Source organism: Phoenix dactylifera, unplaced genomic scaffold, assembly GCF_009389715.1.
Source record: "Phoenix dactylifera cultivar Barhee BC4 unplaced genomic scaffold, palm_55x_up_171113_PBpolish2nd_filt_p 000385F, whole genome shotgun sequence".
Lineage (NCBI taxonomy): Eukaryota > Viridiplantae > Streptophyta > Magnoliopsida > Arecales > Arecaceae > Phoenix > Phoenix dactylifera.
In genome coordinates, this window is record NW_024067832.1 from 330,976 (window position 1) to 349,576 (window position 18,601).

At 39.1% G+C, this 18,601-nt stretch overlaps 1 non-coding gene across 1 annotated transcript; it reads right to left on the minus strand.

Annotated features, from left to right (window-relative positions):
- Positions 1 to 5,082: 5,082 nt before the first annotated feature.
- Positions 5,083 to 5,188, minus strand: LOC120105867. Its single transcript, XR_005508130.1, has one exon. It is a non-coding gene; the product is annotated as a small nucleolar RNA R71 (small nucleolar RNA).
- Positions 5,189 to 18,601: the final 13,413 nt, after the last annotated feature.

An 18,601-nucleotide genomic window follows, 5' to 3' on the forward strand; every position in this document is an offset into this window, starting at 1 on the left:
TGGGCAACACAGATTTTATATACATTGGCCACTTCATTGTTTGGTTCATGACATGCAACACCACCTGGTAGACAAACTAATTTGAAATCGCCTGTATTGGAATAGGCATGGAACTAAAGAAAGGTGTTATCCTTATAGTGTAGTATTCCCTAGAATAATCCTTTTCATGTGCTTGTTGATTTATGTATTTATTTACTTATTTATTGTGTGTGTGTGATTCTTTTTGTTTGGGAGATGAGGTGGGGCGGTAAGGCAGGGCTCCTGACTTTAGTGTTTGATCTTTATGTATTATGAACTTATTTTGGCTTTTTTTGACTTTTTTCTTGGGTATGAATGAAAAAAAATGTTATCCTTATTGGTAGCATTTCCTCGAGGCAACAAGAATAATCCTTTTCCATACTTGTTAATGTTTCTTCAAGGACCCAGGAAATCAGTAAATTCCTCCTCCCAATTTTACAAATGGTTGATGATTATCCAAAACAATAGAGATACATGTAGAGTATGACATGGAAATATTTTTTCTCCCTCCCCTTATGAACCTTTAGACTATGTTGGTGCTTGCATGCAAGCATTTATCCTGCAGATTATTTGAACCATTGAGGTCTTTAAAAAGTACATTTGATCTAAATAATAAGGTACATGGAGAGAAAAAATAATTATGCTTGAAAATCCAAGAAGAACTTTCAGGATGCATATAAATACATATGGCTGGTTAGAACAGCTAGAAAAATGCAGCTAGGTACATTGGTTTCTATTTTTCAGTATCAACTATTGCTTCTTTCCATGAAATGGTACTGTTATTAAATCATATAGAGAAGGATAATTTCTCACTTGTAACTTAAATTTTTATTAGATTGCTAGATTGTCCTCACCGATCTTGTACAGAGAACACCAGGGCAGCATCATTTTTTTTTTTTGCTTTTTTTTTTTCCTGCTTGAGTGAAAGAGAGCACCATAGTTTTAATTGGGTAATTTTCATACTTAACTCTGTGTACGTGTGTATGTGCAGCAAGTGTACCTAAAGGTATTTTGAGCCACAAATACTCAACTGTGGAAATGAAATCTCAATTATCTCCTTTTCCCTTATTTTGTAGGTGACCCAAATATGAAGCTTTCATCACAGTGTTTTATCTTTATGGAGTCACATGCTCGTTATACTACCCACCAGGCACAGGCCACAGGCTATGGTGATGCCTAAGTGGTTTTATTGTCCAAACTGTCAATTATTTGTTAATTTTTATCCTTGAAACTTAGGCTAATGATTAATCTGAACATCATCTTTCTTGTATCTCTTCATCTGCTGCTGATCTCCGTTATTATTAGATGTTTTCTTTAAATTCAGCAATCTCAAACGAGTGCATCGTTGCACACGTGCATTTGGTTATTTTATGCCCCAAAAGACCTCATGCATCAAAAAGACGATATCTTAACCACCAGAGAAATCAACAAATTGTTTTAATCAGATGGTTAATAAGTAATTTTCTTGTACAGGTTTGACATAAATAGAAAAGCAAATGGCATGACAATTGATTAGCTATAACTGTATTGATAAGTGCATAATAATTTATAATTTAGTTATCTGCACTTATCAATGTTCTTAAACTGATAAATACGTATTTTACCATAAAATTGAATAATCGTTGAAATAAATTTACAATATGGTAAAAAGAAATAATAATAATTCTTTTCTTAAACCAGATTCTGAACTTGTTCTCTCTTGGTTGCAATCTTTCATGAAAACTACAGAAAAACATATAAGAAGATTGTGTTGACTCGGCTAAGGTTATAATTAAATGGATTTTGGTCCTAATTAGATTGAAAGCTATAATTAATTATTTTTGTATGGAGAAAATGTTTGATTAATTTTATTAAGTCACGGTTCTGTTTTTAGTTTTGTCGAGTCCGGTCTGAAGCAGTTTAGCAAGAATTGAATTTAAATAACATTGGACTCGAGACCAAGTTCAAGCAAATTAAAGATCATAACCTACCTCAAATCCAAAGCCAATTCCCAAACCAATCCTATTCCTTTCTCGCGACCACTATCCAAGCAATCCAACGGTTCAGAAACTTCCGTCTCTGCATCACGTTTCCAAACTAAGCAAAATAGAGGAGATCCTTGTTTTAAATTTATATATGCCCATTTTCACGTCAAAATAAAGCAAGAAAAATAATTTTTCCCAAAAATTACTGGAATCACTGTTCAGGTGAACAGTATTCCGAGGTAACACTGTTCATATGAACAGTGTTCCGTGAAAAACACTGTTCATATGAACAGTGTTACAATAAAAAAAATAAATATATATATATAAGCCACTGTTTATCTTCTTCCTCCCTCCTTGCATCAGGGCCGTCCACCTTCCTCCCGTCGATCCCGCGTCGTGCCCACCGCGTTCATGCCATCTCCTCTTCCGGATTTCCAGCTCCTCCGCCATCAACCACGTGCGGCATCTCCTCTTCCGGATTTCCAGCACCACGTCGTGACCAGCGCCTCCGCACGGCTGCCATTCCGAGCATCCGAGACAGCATCGCATCCCAGCGTATCACGCCATGGATCCGACCACTTTCTTCTTCCGCTCCCCCCAGCATCCTGTTTCTCCGCCATCAGCCGGTGCAGCCTCTCTTCCCAGTTCCTCCGCCTCTTCATCCGCAGCTGAGATCCCGCTCTTCCGCATCAGTCCTTTCCAGCTGCAGCCGATCCCATGGATTAGCTCCGTTCCCGTCTTCTCCGAGATCCCAGACTCCCATGATTCAGCCACCCAGCCAGCTTTTTCCGGATTAGCGCCTCCATCCCACGGTCAGCTCCAGCCGATCCCATGGATTCCGTCCCAACGATCACGCACGCGTTCTTCCTCCTCTCCACGCGAAATCATGGATCCACCGTTGGCTGATTCTTGGTGGGGATCTATAAAAGGAAGAGGGGAGAAGAAATGAAGGGAGAGCTCGGTTGAGAGAACAGGGGAGACCCCCTGTTTCGGTGAAAAGAAGAAGAAAACCGAGAGGGAAGAAGAGAAAAAGAAATAAAAAAAAGAGAGAAAGGAGGGGGGGGGAAGAGAATAGTTTGTGATATATTGGGAATAATGGGAGGTGAAGGCTTTTATTTGAAGATGGGAGGTCGTCCGAAAGCCATGCGCAGCTAAACGTCTAGTCTAGGGCTGGATGAAGCCCTAGCAATGTATAAGGGCATTGTAGTTCTTATTTTTTTTATTATTTTGAAGTTTATTTAAATTCTTATTTTCAATGAAATATTCCTTTATGATATTTAAACTTTGAGCATGCTAGTTACTAATCATGTTTGCTAAAGTAGTCTAAGATGATTCATGCCTAGGAAGATGAAGTGTGCTGCATCCTAGATTAGCATACTTAGGTAGACACTTCATGCTACACCGAAGATGGATCTTCCTAACACTCTTTATGCTTTTATTTTAAAAGGCTTGTAGCCAATTTGCATGCCTCTCCAAAAGATAAAAATTAAGAACACAGTCCCTAATGCAATGCTACGCGGTGGATTCCAAACCCTAGATCTATCTACTTTGATAAATTTCAATTCGTACTCATAGATTAATTTAGTTAAATCAAGTTAGCAAATCCTTCTTCTTGATTTATTTTTAAAAGAAAAATAACTTATTCTTTAATCCCTGTGGACCGATATCCGTAATCACTATCCTACAGGATACGTACTATTGCGTGGTTTATTTTTGAAATTGAAAGAGCCGATCAAATTTTGGCGCCGTTGCCGGGGATTGCTAGCATAGTTATTTTTCCTATCATTAAAAAAAATTAATTAATTAAAAAAAACTTTCAAAAAAATATATATATATCTAAAATAAAATAAAAAATTATTTTCTATTATTGTTACTTTTTTATCTCCTTTTTCTCTTCTACTAATTTTTTTTTTAAATTTTTCTTTTGGTCTTATTTGATCAGGAATCGAAGAGGAGATCTGGGCTATCAAAAAGGAATGCTTTAGAGGTTTGCTTAAAAAAATTTTAAATTGCTGGGAAAATTTCCTTTGGTAACCTCTAAACCTTTCTTATTTAAATTAATTATTAGCTTGAAATTTTGTGGTGATTGTTTGATTTTAATTTTAGCAAAAGTGTGAATGCATGCTTGATACACATACACAAATTAATCCGCACATAGTAAGGGCAATCACCCCAACAAGATAAGAGCCGGATTTCATCACCGGACTCTTGCCCAATTTAGGTGAACTCAATCTCACATAGTGTCACTTTAATTAAAATCAATTAGACATTGGCCCCTAGGGACATTCGAGCTCAATAGGACGAAGATCACCGAAAGTTGCACCAATTTCGTTCTGTGGCTTAGTTGATGTCTAGGCAAGCTTTGTCCCTATAAGGAAGATAGTTCATCTGTTCGAGGCAAGTGGGTTTTAAGTGGGACCTTTGCGAACGCATCGTGACCCCTCCACTTACCTGGGAGCTTACCTGGTCAACTCGGTTCATTAGACCGGATTGGAGGCTTAGGTGCCCTCTTCAAACCAGTTAGGAGCTGTCTAGTGATTTTAGGACAAATATAAGAATTGATGTGTTCATCTTTTATTGCATGCTTGACTGATCGAGTACTAGTGTATGCAAGGTAGTCGTTCTAGAGTACGAAACCTATTATCTTTTGACCCTGAAATAGAACGAACCCTTAGGAACATTCGAGCTAAGATCAAAACATTAGGATCATCCCCATCTCTTAAGATGGCTGAAGAACAACCCAAACTCCTGAGGGAGTACTTTACTCCCACTATTTACACTTCCCCATCTTGTATTCGATTACCTGAAGTAGCAGCTGTACAATACGAAATAAAGTCTAGTGTGATCCAAATGCTCCCATCTTTTTATGGGCTCACCAACGAAGAACCATATAAACACTTAGATGAATTCCTTGAGATTTGCACCATAGTCAAGATTCAGAACTTCACTGATGATGCTCTGAAACTTAGATTATTCCCTTTCTCCCTTAAAGATAGAGCCAAACAATGGCTGAATTCTTTAGAAGCTAACTCGATTCGTTCTTGGGATCAAATACAACAAGAATTCCTTAAAAAATACTTTTCCATAGGAAGAACGAACCAGTTTAGACGTGCCATTACAAGCTTCTTCCAAACTGAGGGAGAAGAATTTCATAAAACTTGGGAGAGATTTAGGGACCTAATCCGTAAATGCCCTCATCATCAAATACCTAAGTGGCAACTAGTGCAATGTTTTTATGACGGATTGACTGAACGAAACCGTCAGATGATCGATGCTGCATGCGGGGGGACTTTCATGCTTCAAAATGAGCATGAAGCATGGCAATTATTTGAAAATCTTAATAAAAACTCCCTCCACCATGCTTCCTGTTCTCGTCAAGTACCTCCGAGTTCTCAAAGAAAAGGGACCATTTGTGAAATAAGTCATTCTATGGACCTGTCTAGAAGGTAGATGCATTGTCCCATAAGATCGACCAACTGATGATAGGAGGACATGTCGTTAGCTCTTCCCAAGCACAAGTGTGTGCTATCTGTTCCAGCCCATCGCATCCTATTCATGAGTGCCCCTCAGCACCCCAATTCCCCGAACTCGTGCAAGAACACATCAATGCTGCTCAAACACAACCCAGACCGGGTAATGATCCATTTTCTAATACATATAATCCGGGATGGCGGAATCATCCAAATTTTTCTTGGAGGCAGCAAGCTTCGAATACTACCCAACCCTACTCCCAAAATTTTCAAAACCCTCAGAATTTTCATCTCTACCGTCCCTCAACTCAATTTCAACACCCTCCTCCTCCAACCCAAAGAAATACAGCCTTTGAGGAGAAAGTGTTGACTATCCTTCAAGGTTTGGAGGCAAACACACAACTATTGCACTCTCACACGCAATCAATTGCTAAGCTAGAATCCCAAATGGGTCAACTAGCCAATGCATTAAACAAGCGAGAGGAAGGTAAGCTTCCAAGTCAACCAATGAGTAATCCTAGGGGACAATACGAGGCTCAAGAAACTCGACTAAATCATGAGCAAGCCAATGCTTTGACTACCCTAAGGAGTGGACGTATAATAGATAATAAGGTTGGGGAGGGTAACAATAAGGAAGGTGAAGAAGAGGAGAGGAATGTATCACATGAAAATCCAAAACCTTCTTCAGTTAGTCCACCATCTGCCACAACCCACATTCCAAAGGCTCCATTCCCTGAAGCACTTAATGCACCCTCTCCCTTTGGCAAGAAGGGAACTTCATTAGAAGAGATAATGGAGGTCTTCAAACAAGTTAAAATCAACCTCCCACTCCTTGATGCCATCAAACAAGTTCCCTCCTATGCCAAATTTCTCAAAGACCTTTGCACCCAAAAGCGGAAATCTAGGACACATGTGCCTAAAAAGGTCCTCCTAACTGAGCAGGTAAGTTCCATTCTCCAACACAACACCCCTCCAAAGTTCAAAGATCCTGGTGCTCCCACTATTTCCTGTGTCATAGAAAATAACTCCATCGACCGAGCACTCTTAGATCTAGGGGCAAGTGTGAATCTTCTACCCTATTCAGTCTATGAAAAATTTGGATTAGGTGAATTAAAACCTACCTCGGTGTCCTTACAATTGACTGATCGATCTGTGAAGATACCACGGGGGATGATTGAAGATGTTCTTGTCAAGGTAGACAAATTCTATTTTCCAGTAGATTTTATCGTCCTTGACATGGAACATGTGCCCAACCTTAAAAAACAAATTCCTCTGATTCTTGGTCGTCCCTTTTTAGCTACAGCCAATGCATGTATCAACTGTAGAACTGGGGCAATGGATATATCATTTGGGAACATGAAAATTAAGTTGAATGTGTTTCATGCCGCTGACCAACATGTGAGGGAAGACGGGTATTGCCTAATTGATGAAATGGATGATCTTGTAGAGGAAGCCCTTCCCTATATCTTAGCAGATGACCCCCTAGAGGCATGCTTGGCCCATTTTGACATTGACAACTTTGACATAGACAAAGCCATAGAAGAAGTCAACATCTTACTCGACAATCAATCTCCCATGAGTTCCCTTCCTTGGAAGATCTGACCTGAACCTCTTCCCCCCATTGCTAGCGCACCACTTTGTCCTTCCATTGATTCTCCACCTAAACTTGAGTTAAAGCCACTTCCGACAACTCTCAAGTATGCCTTTCTAGGACTAGAAGATACCCTCCCTGTAATCATCGCGGCTAACTTATCTACTGAACAGGAGGGTAAACTTTTAAGGGTACTAGAAGAGAATAAACATGCCACAGGATGGTCTGTAGCCGATTTGAAAGGGGTTGACCCCTCCATATGCATGCATCGAATCCACCTCGAAGATGATGCAAAGCCCACTCGAGAAATGCAAAGAAGACTCAATCCTAACATGAAGGAGGTAGTCAAGAAAGAAGTGGTGAAGTTATTAGATGCCGAAATCATTTATCCAATTTCTGATAGTAAGTGGGTGAGTCCGACACAAGTGGTACCCAAGAAATCAGGTATCACTGTGGTTGAAAATACGGAAGGAGAATTGATACAAACACGCAAAACCTCAGGTTGGCGCGTGTGCATTGACTACAGAAAACTTAATTCAATGACTAGGAAGGACCATTTCCCTCTACCTTTCATAGATCAAATTTTGGAACGGCTGGCTGGTCAAGATTTCTACTGCTTCTTAGATGGTTATTCTGGATATAATCAAGTACCTGTTTATCCGGACGATCAAGAGAAAACCACCTTTACTTGCCCATTTGGGACATTTGCATATAGGAGGATGCCTTTTGGACTATGCAATGCACCCGCAACTTTTCAACGATGCATGATGGCCATTTTTTCAGATATGGTGGAAAACTTTCTAGAAGTGTTCATTGATGATTTCTCAGTTTTTGGCCTATCTTTTGACGATTGTCTGGACAATTTGACCTTAGTTTTGAAAAGATGTAAGGAGACCAACCTAGTATTAAGTTGGGAAAAGAGCCATTTCATGGTTCAAGAAGGCATAGTTTTAGGACACGTTGTGTCCAAGAGGGGCATTGAAGTAGATAAAGCCAAAGTCGATCTTATTTCCCATCTCCCTCCACCTAAAACTGTGAAACAAATCTGATCATTCCTTGGCCATGCTAGATTCTACCGTCGCTTCATTCAGGATTTCAGTAATATTTCCAAACCCTTGTGCAATCTTCTTGCCAAGGACACTCCCTTTGTCTTTAATGAAGCATGCAAAGAAGCATTTGAAAATCTTCGCTCGAAATTGACCACTGCACCTATCATACGGCCTCCTAATTGGACCCTTCCATTTGAACTGATGTGTGACGCATCCGACTATGCCATTGGGGCAGTTTTAGGGCAACGGCTAGATAAGGTACCTCATGTCATCTACTACGCTAGTAAAGCACTCTCAGATGCACAATTGAACTACACCACCACTGAGAAAGAATCGCTAGCTGTAGTATTCGCGCTAGACAAGTTTCGATCTTACCTATTAAGATCCAAGGTTACCGTATTTACTGATCATGCTGCCCTTCGACACCTTCTTGCAAAGAAGGACACCAAACCCCATCTGATTCGATGGATTCTTTTATTACAAGAATTTGACCTAGAAATTCGTGACAAGAAAGGAACTGCAAATGTCGTAGCAGACCACTTATCTAGGATTCTTCTCGAGCCCTCTAAGAATACCTCACCCTTACATGATGCTTTCCCAGATGAACAATTATTTGGGGTACAAGGAATGAAAACGCTATGGTTTGCAAACATAGTAAATTACCTTGTCATAGGACGAATTCCTGATGATTGGTCAACTCAAGACAAGAACCGATTCTTTTCACAAGTAAAGTTCTATTATTGGGATGATCCCGATCTATTCAAGTATTGTTCCGATCAAGTAATCCGTCGATGCGTCCCCGAATGCGAATTTCAAAGTATTCTTTCATTCTGCCATTCACAAGCTTGTGGGGGACATTTTGGGGGTAGAAAAACTGCAGCAAAAGTTTTACAAAGTGAATTTTATTGGCCCACACTTTTCAAAGATGCCCATAACTTTTTCCAAACTTGTGAACGGTGCCAACGGATGGGTACCATCTCCCATAGAGATATGATGCCTCTCAATCCTATTTTAATTGTAGAAATTTTTGATGTATGGGGTATTGACTTTATGGGCCCTTTCCCACCATCTTTTGGTTTCGAATACATTCTAGTAGGGGTTGATTATGTCTCAAAATGGATAGAAGCTGTCGCCACTAAAACTAATAACCACAAAGTTGTGGTTAAATTTTTACATGAAAATATCTTTTGTCGTTTTGGCACACCCAGAGCCATCATCAGTGATGGGGGATCTCATTTTTGCAACCGGTCATTCGAGGCTTTGGTTCGCAAATATAACATCACCCATAAAGTTGCTGCCCCATACCATCCCCAAACGAGTGGACAAGTCGAGGTGTCCAATAGGGAGTTAAAACACATCTTAGAGAAAACGGTACGTCCCGATAGAAAAGATTGGTCTCAAAGGATAAATGATGCTCTCTGGGCATACCGTACTGCCTACAAAACTCCTATTGGCATGTCCCCCTACCGATTAGTTTTTGAAAAAGCTTGCCACTTACCAGTAGAACTTGAACATAGAGCTTTCTGGGCTATCAAAAAGTTTAACTTAGACATGGCAGTAGCTGGTCCTCACCGAAAACTCCAACTAAGTGAACTTGAAGAATTGCGCAATGAGGCTTATGAAAATGCTAAAATTTATAAAGCAAGGACTAAAGCTTTTCATGATAAAAATATTAACTATAAGTCATTCGAACCTGGTCAAAAGGTTTGGCTATTCAATTCCAAGTTGCGACTCTTTCCGGGTAAACTTCGCTCTAGGTGGATGGACCATTCGTAGTGAAAAAGGTTTTTTCTTATGGTGCAGTAGAGATCCAACACCTCAATGGTGAACATGTTTTAAAAGTCAATGGCCAAAGGTTAAAACCTTATGTGGACTGTGTTACCGATGGGCAATTGATCGAATCCCTTAATTTGACGAACCCTGTTTATCAAAATAATTAAGGATGCACTGTGTCTGGCTGAAAACAACAAACTTAGCGCTTGTTGGGAGGCAACCCAATTCTCTTAGATTTTTTTTTTTTAACATTGAGGACAATGTTAGGTTTAGGTTTGGGGGTATTTATCTTGATTTTCATCCAAAAAAAAAATGTGTGTTCATTTTCATAAAATAATAATAAAAAAAAATAAAAAAATTTAAATAAAAAAAAGTTTTTGCTTTTAAAAACCTAATTTCTATACATGAATGTGAGAATGATAAATACACAAGGTATATAAAATCTAAAAAGCCCAATGACTAGTCGGAAGTAATATAAATTTAAGTTCTTTTTATTAAGTCTCTCTTAGGGAGTTGTAAGCTAATTAATACTTTGGAATTTCACTACACACTGGCCGACCCTTCTAAGGTCTAGGCTCGACAATATGTTGATAGTATAGTAGCAACCTTGGACCCTGATGAATCATACTTATCTAATTCAAAAAAAAAAATCATCAATAAAAATGGATTTAGTCAGGAACATCGAAAAGGGCTACCTATTGTCAAAGGTCAAGTGGGCTTGTGATGAGGACTCCGAGCATAAGTCCGTAGGGGAGTCTTGATGCCCGACATCTTATGCCAACTGGTGTGAGAATTGTCGACTGACTGCTCGTTACACGGAGAAATCACCACAAGAGTAAAAGTGCATAATTTATATATCTTTTATTAAAAAAATAAAAAAATAATAATAAAAAAAATCTGTATTGACCTTGAAAAAGACAATAGTGTGAAAACCGTCGTTGTAAAAATTCGAGTAAACTGGAATATTACAGATAAAGCCCGTGAGGTACTAAAGTAAACATCCACAACTCTCTAAATCCTGCAGATAAGATGATTTTGAATCAGTGAGCAGGTCCTTTCGACCAATCCTTGGAAACTACTAGTATTAGCAATATTTTGGAGATCCGAACCCTTAGCTTGTGTACGGTCCAGATTTCACCGAGCACTCCAGTATAACTGAGTCTTACAACTTCCTAAATGGAAACTTAATAACTTTAACTTAGATAGCATACTAACCTAGAATTTGGGCTGACTTAGTAAATAAAACCGTGTGTGCTTTGAAATTTTCATCATTTATGTATCTTAAATTAGATTTTAATAAAAAGAGAGAGTTTTTTTTTGAAATTCTTAGCTAGTATGCATTTGGAATTTGATAGATCAATCGAATTTAAAAAAAAAAGGAAAATTAAAAAAAATAAATAAAAAAATAAAAATAAATTAAAATATATATATATATATAAAAACAACAACAAATTAATCATAACAATAAATGATTCATTTCAATATTGAAATTTGTGGGTATCTTCACTGGAAACCCTCACGAGACTATAACTCGTCCACTAGGGTAACCTAGGGGTTTAAAGCCTTGTTGCATATGGTAAATGCGATCGCGATGCCTGCGAAAGTGCATAATAAGGAGAGCTTTTCTTTTTTTATTTTGCTCGAGGACTAGCAGAATATAGGTTTGGGGGTGTGATAAGTGCATAATAATTTATAATTTAGTTATCTTTCCATAGCACTTATCAATGTTCTTAAACTGATAAATACGTATTTTACCATAAAATTAAATAATCGTTGAAATAAATTTACAATATGGTAAAAAGAAATAATAATAATTCTTTTCTTAAACCAGATTCTGAACTTGTTCTCTCTTGGTTGCAATCTTTCATGAAAACTACAGAAAAACATATAAGAAGATTGTGTTGACTCGGCTAAGGTTATAATTAAATGGATTTTGGTCCTAATTAGATTGAAAGCTATAATTAATTATTTTTGTATGAGGAAAATGTTTGATTAATTTTATTAAGTCACGGTCCTGTTTTTAGTTTTGTCGAGTCCGGTCTGAAGCAGTTTAGCAAGAATTGAATTTAAATAACATTAGGCTCGAGACCAAGTTCAAGCAAATTAAAGATCATAACCTACCTCAAATCCAAAGCCAATTCCCAAACCAATCCTATTCCTTTCTCGCGACCACTATCCAAGCAATCCAACGGTTCAGAAACTTCCATCTCCGCATCACGTTTCCAAACTAAGCAAAATAGAGGAGATCCTTGTTTTAAATTTATATATGCCCATTTTCACGTCAAAATAAAGCAAGAAAAATAATTTTTCCCAAAAATTACTAGAATCACTGTTCAGGTGAACAGTCTTCCGAGGTAACACTGTTCATATGAACAGTGTTCCGTGAAAAACACTGTTCATATGAACAGTGTTACAATAAAATATATATATATATATAAGCCACTGTTTATCTTCTTCCTCCCTCCTTGCATCAGGGCCGTCCACCTTCCTCCCGTCGATCCCGCGTCGTGCCCACCGCATTCATGCCATCTCCTTTTCCGGATTTCCAGCTCCTCCGCCATCAACCACATGCGGCATCTCCTCTTCCGGATTTCCAGCTCCACGCCGTGACCAGCACCTCCGCACGGCTGCCATTCCGAGCATCCGAGACAGCATCGCATCCCAGCGTATCACGCCATGGATCCGACCACTTTCTTCTTCCGCTCCCCCCAGCATCCTGTTTCTCCGCCATCAGCCGGTGCAGCCTCTCTTCCCAGTTCCTCCGCCTCTTCATCCACAGCTGAGATCCCGCTCTTCCGCATCAATCCTTTCCAGCTGCAGCCGATCCCATGGATTAGCTCCGTTCCCGTCTTCTCCGAGATCCCAGACTCCCATGATTCAGCCACCCAGCCAGCTTTTTCCGGATTGGCGCCTCCATCCCATGGTCAGCTCCAGCCGATCCCATGGATTTCGTCCCAACGATCACGCACGCGTTCTTCCTCCTCTCCACGCGAAATCATGGATCCACCGTTGGCTGATTCTTGGTGGGGATCTATAAAAGGAAGAGGGGAGAAGAAATGAAGGGAGAGCTCGGTTGAGAGAACAGGGGAGACCCCCTGTTTCGGTAAAAAGAAGAAGAAAACCGAGAGGGAAGAAGAGAAAAAGAAATAAAAAAAAAAAGAGAGAAAGGAGGGGGGGAAAGAGAATAGTTTGTGATATATTGGGAATAATGGGAGATGAAGGCTTTTATTTGAAGATGGGAGGTCGTCCGGAAGCCATGCGTGGCTAAACGTCTAGTCTAGGGCTGGATGAAGCCCTAGCAATGTATCAGGGCATTGTAGTTCTTATTTTTTTTATTATTTTGGAGCTTGTTTAAATTCTTATTTTCAATGAAATATTCCTTTATGATATTTAAACTTTGAGCATGCTAGTTACTAATCATGTTTGCTAAAGTAGTCTAAGATGATTCATGCCTAGGAAGATGAAGTGTGCTGCATCCTAGATTAGCATACTTAGGTAGACACTTCATGCTACACCGAAGATGGATCTTCCTAACACTCTTTATGCTTTTATTTTAAAAAGCTTGTAGCCAATTTGCATGCCTCTCCAAAAGATAAAAATTAAGAACACAGTCCCTAATGCAATGCTACGCGGTGGATTCCAAACCCTAGATCTATCTACTTTGATAAATTTCAATTCGTACTCATAGATTAATTTAGTTAAATCAAGTTAGCAAATTGTTGACCCCCTAATGGATTTTGATGAATACAAAACACTAGAGTATAATTCTATTTATCTTAACAATTTAATTGAGGAATTCATGTGATTAATTGAGAATATTGTTAAGAAATGTCTAGGCAAGTTCCCATAATTCCTTATGAATTTATTGAAGAATATTTTGAGTTAAAGAAAACAGATCAGGGACAGCCGAGACGTCTCCGGATAGTTTCAGAGACGTCTCTGGCACAAACAGGAAGAACTGGGACACTTGGAGACGTCCCCGGCACCTGCCGAGTCGTCCCCGCGCTAGCGGAGTCGACTCTCTCAGTAGCGGAGTCGACTCTCTCAGTGGCGGCAGAAAGGCAATTTTCAAGAGATATGCGCGAGACGTCCCCACTGTACGCGGAGTCGTCCCCGCAAGTAAAAAGGAGACTTCCCGAGTCGTCCCCAAGATAGCGGAGACGGCTCTCTCAGGGTTTTTCAGAGAATGGTTTTTTCGGTGATAAGGAAGCGGAGTCGACCCTGAGACAGCGGAGTCGTCCCCATGCATAAAGTGCAAACAAGCCGAGACGTCCCCTGAAGGAGCGGAGTCGACTCTCTCAGGGAATTCCAGAGGACATGTTTTTCAGAGATAAAGAAGCGGAGTCGTCCCCAAAGCAGCGGAGTCGTCCCCATTCAAAAAGTACAAACAAGCCGAGACGTCCCCTTAAAGTGCCGAGTCGACCCCAGACAACGTAAAAAGTAAAATCTTGTAGCCGAGACGTCTCTCGTTGAAGCGGAGACGTCCCCGGAGCGCCTGGGACGCGACTGACAGCTTTTCAGGTTTGGTTTGAATTTCAAATCCTTTTTACTTTGTCTCTAACGGCTATATTTGCTTTTTTGGGCTATAAAAGGGACCTCTTAAGTGGTTCTCAACAACTCTTCACCAACCCAAAGCTAGATCATTCAAGAGAAAAGTAAGAAAGAAAAGTTCAAGGGAGTGAGTGCATTCAAGTGAAGAAATCAAGTATTTTCAAGCTTCCCAAGTGATTTCAAGCTCAACCTCTCATGTACGCTCGGGATTCAAAGCTCACACTCAACCCTACGCGGTCCACATCGGAAGAATCAACATTTCTCACGCTTCCAACGGCAAAAGGATTCTTCCGGGTTCTATTGTTCATAATTGTCATATTTGCTTTTTAGAGCTTTACTTTTCCTTTGTAAACTCTTTCATTGTGGTGCTTGTTCCAGTCAAGGGACTTGAAACAAGGGAAAGGCGTCCCAAGCCTAAGTGAAATTGGGGGTTTTAGGGTTTGTTGTGAGCCCGGTGTAAAACAACGAGTTGGGTAGTAAACTCGCAAAACTACCGTACTGTAATCTTGGATTATAGTGGAAATTCCCAAAGGTGATTTGGGGAGTGGATGTAGGAGCAGTGGAAGCTCCGAACCACTATAAAACCTTGTGTTTGCGATTGACCTTTCTTATTCCTCCTTCTTTACTTTAGTGCATATATTCGTGTGTTTTATTTTTAATTAGTCAAAAGCTTTTAAAACACCCAATTCACCCCCCTCTTGGGTGACCATCTCTGGGCAACAAGTGGTATCAGAGCAGGTGCTCTGTGTATTTCTTGAAAGACCTAACCGTCTTAGCCAAAGATCTAGATGGCAACACCCTTTAACAATGTTTCTGCCGAGGGGCAAGCAACCAATAGACCTCCACTCTTCAATGGGACAAATTATACCTATTGGAAGACTAGAATGAGAATCTTCATTCAAGCACAAGACTATGCCTTGTGGAGGGTTATAGTCAAGGGACCACAAGAACCATCACACATGGTTAATGGCATTCGAGTTCCCAAACCTGAGGAGGATTGGGATGAGAATGATGATAGGATGGCTCAACTTAATTCTAGAGCCATGAACTCATTATTTTGTTCTCTAGATGTAAATGAGTTCAATAGAGTCTCCACATGTACTTCCGCTAAGGAAATATGGGATAGGCTTGAAGTTACCCACGAGGGTACAAATCAAGTCAAAGAGTCTAAAGTGAACATTCTAGTTCACAAGTATGAGTTGTTTAAGATGGAACCCAATGAAACCATCACATGCATGTTTACTCGCTTTACCGATATAATTAATGGTCTAAAGAGTTTGGGTAAATCTTATACTAACCCAGAACTTGTGAGTAAAATTCTCAGGTCTTTGCCGAAAGCATGGGAAGCAAAGGTCACGGCGATCGTAGAAGCCAAAGACCTCAACACTTTGGGATTAGAACAACTACTGGGCTCATTGATGACGCATGAGCTCACAATGAAGCAACATGAAGAAGAGTTGCCGAAGAAAAGGACAATCGCACTCAAGGCTACCTCAAGTGTGTGTGAAGAAGAGAGTAGTGAGAGTGAAGAAGAAAGCCAAGATGAGGACTTGGGTTTGATAGTAAGAAAGTTTAAGAAATTCATGAGAAGAAAGAAACCTTTCCCAAGAAAGAAATTTGGAGGGAGAAATGATTGGGAAAAAGAAAAGGAAAAAGAAAGAGATCCAATCATATGCTATGATTGCAAGAGACCGGGACACGTTCGTTCCAAATGCCCTCAACAAAAGAAGTATTTTGGAAAGGAGAAGAAGAAGGCATTGAAGGCAACATGGGATGATAGTGACACATCATCCTCCGAGGAAGAGAAGGAAGAGACCGCCAATTTGTGCTTCATGGCGTTCGAAGACGACGAGGTATGTCAAAACCCAACTATAAATTTTACTTTAGAAGAATTATATGAAGCTTTTCAAGAACTTATGGGTGATTGTAGTATGTTAGGAGCAAAGAATAAAGAGTTAAAAGCCTCCAATCAAAAACTAAAGGAAGATTTTGAAAACCTATTAATTGAAAAGGAGAGCGTTAAAAATATTAACACTACTAACCTAGAAATCAAAAATTCAAAACTTAGCATTGAAAATGAAAAGGCAAAAACACTAATTAAGGAATTAAATCTAAAAGTAAAATTCCTACTCGATAATAATACCTCACTTGCACAAAATGTTGAATCCCTTAAAAAAGATAAGGAAGAACTAGTTAAAGAAAATTTGAATCTTAAGAATGAGGTACATAAGTACAAACCAATTGTTGAAAAATTCACACAAAGCTCTGAAAAATTAAATCTTATTCTTTCAAATCAAAGAGCTGTTTTCAATAAAGCCAGATTAGGATATAAAACTAACACACAACAAAAATACCTAAAGAATTTCTTTGTAAAAGCAAAAAATGTAAAAACTGAAAAACCTACATGCTTTCATTGTGGGAAGAATGGACATAAAGCCTACTCTTGTATTCAAAGAAAGATCCAAACTAACAAGAGTACATTTGTGAAAGCTAAAAACATAACTAAAGTATGGGTGCCTAAGGGAACCAACCACACTAACCACGAAGGACCCAAGAAAACTTGGGTACCTAAGAGCTTCACATGATCATTTTGCAGGTATGCCTTGCAGCCGGAAACAAAAAGAGAATGTGGTATCTTGATAGTGGTTGCTCAAGGCATATGACCGGTGACAAGAGTCTCTTCGTCACCTTGGAATCAAAAGAAGGAGGAGTAGTCACATTCGGAGACAATGCTAAAGGTCAAATCATTGGTGTTGGTAAAATCTCCATATCACCCTCCTCATTTATTGATAATGTATTGTTAGTCAATGGACTAAAACATAATTTATTAAGTATAAGTCAATTTTGTGACAAGGGATTTAAAGTATCATTTGAATCATCACTATGCATAATTAGTAGTCCAATTGATAATGAGATCATACTCACAGGACATAGGCATGGAAATGTTTACATGGTAGATCTTGATGATCTCACCATGAAGGATGGCCAATGTCTTGTAGCCATGAATCCCAAAGTCAATGAGACTAGTTGGTTATGGCATCGTAGGTTAGGGCATGCTAGCATGGATTTAATCTCAAAATTAATTACAAAGGATCTAGTCAAAGGACTACCAAAAATAGACTTTGAAAAGAATAAAATTTGTGCTGCATGTCAATTAGGGAAACAAACAAGAAGTTCTTTCAAGTCTAAGAACATAGTCTCAACATCAAAACCCTTAGAACTAATTCACATGGATTTGTTTGGACCCACTAGAACTGCTAGTCTAGGGGGTAAGAAATTTGGTCTTGTAATTGTTGATGATTTTTCACGTTTTACATGGGTTTCATTTCTTGCACACAAAGATGACTCCTTTCCCGCTTTTATCAAGTTTCATAATAGGGTTTCAAATGAACTCAATCTTAAACTAAAAGCAATTAGGAGTGATCATGGTACCGAGTTTGAAAATCAGTATTTTGAAAAATTTTGTGAAGAAAATGGTATCAATCACAACTTCTCGGCACCTAGGACACCCCAACAAAATGGGGTGGTAGAAAGGAAGAATCGCACACTAGCAGATATGGCTCGTACCATGTTGTGCGAATCGGATCTACCAAAGTATTTTTGGGCTGAAGCAATAAATACTTCATGTTATATCTTAAATCGTGCTTTAGTTAGATCCATCTTAAAGAAAACACCTTATGAGTTGATAAAAAGTAAGAAACCTAATATAAGTTATTTTCATGTTTTCGGTTGTCGATGCTTTATTTTGAATAATGGAAAGGACAATCTAAGTAAATTTAGTGCTAAATCAGAAGAGGGGATCTTCTTAGGTTATTCCTCATCTAGTAGAGCATACAGGGTCTTCAACAAGAGAACTCTCGTTGTTGAAGAATCCATTCATGTTGTTTTTGATGAAACTAATGGAGATTCTTCTAGAAAAGAAGAAGATGGTGATGTAGGTATACTTGAAGACCAAATGAAGGAACTCTCCACTCAAGACAAACAACATGAGGATGAGATCAAAGAAGATACAAATCAGCGAGATGAAGAAGATCAACCTCCATCAAGAAATCAAGATCTTCCCAAAGAATGGAGGTATGCACATGGTCATCCAAAGGATCTAATCCTTGGTGATCCTTCACAAGGTATAAGAACTAGATCCTCTTTAAGAAACACTAGTAATTATCTTGCTTTCATTTCACAAAT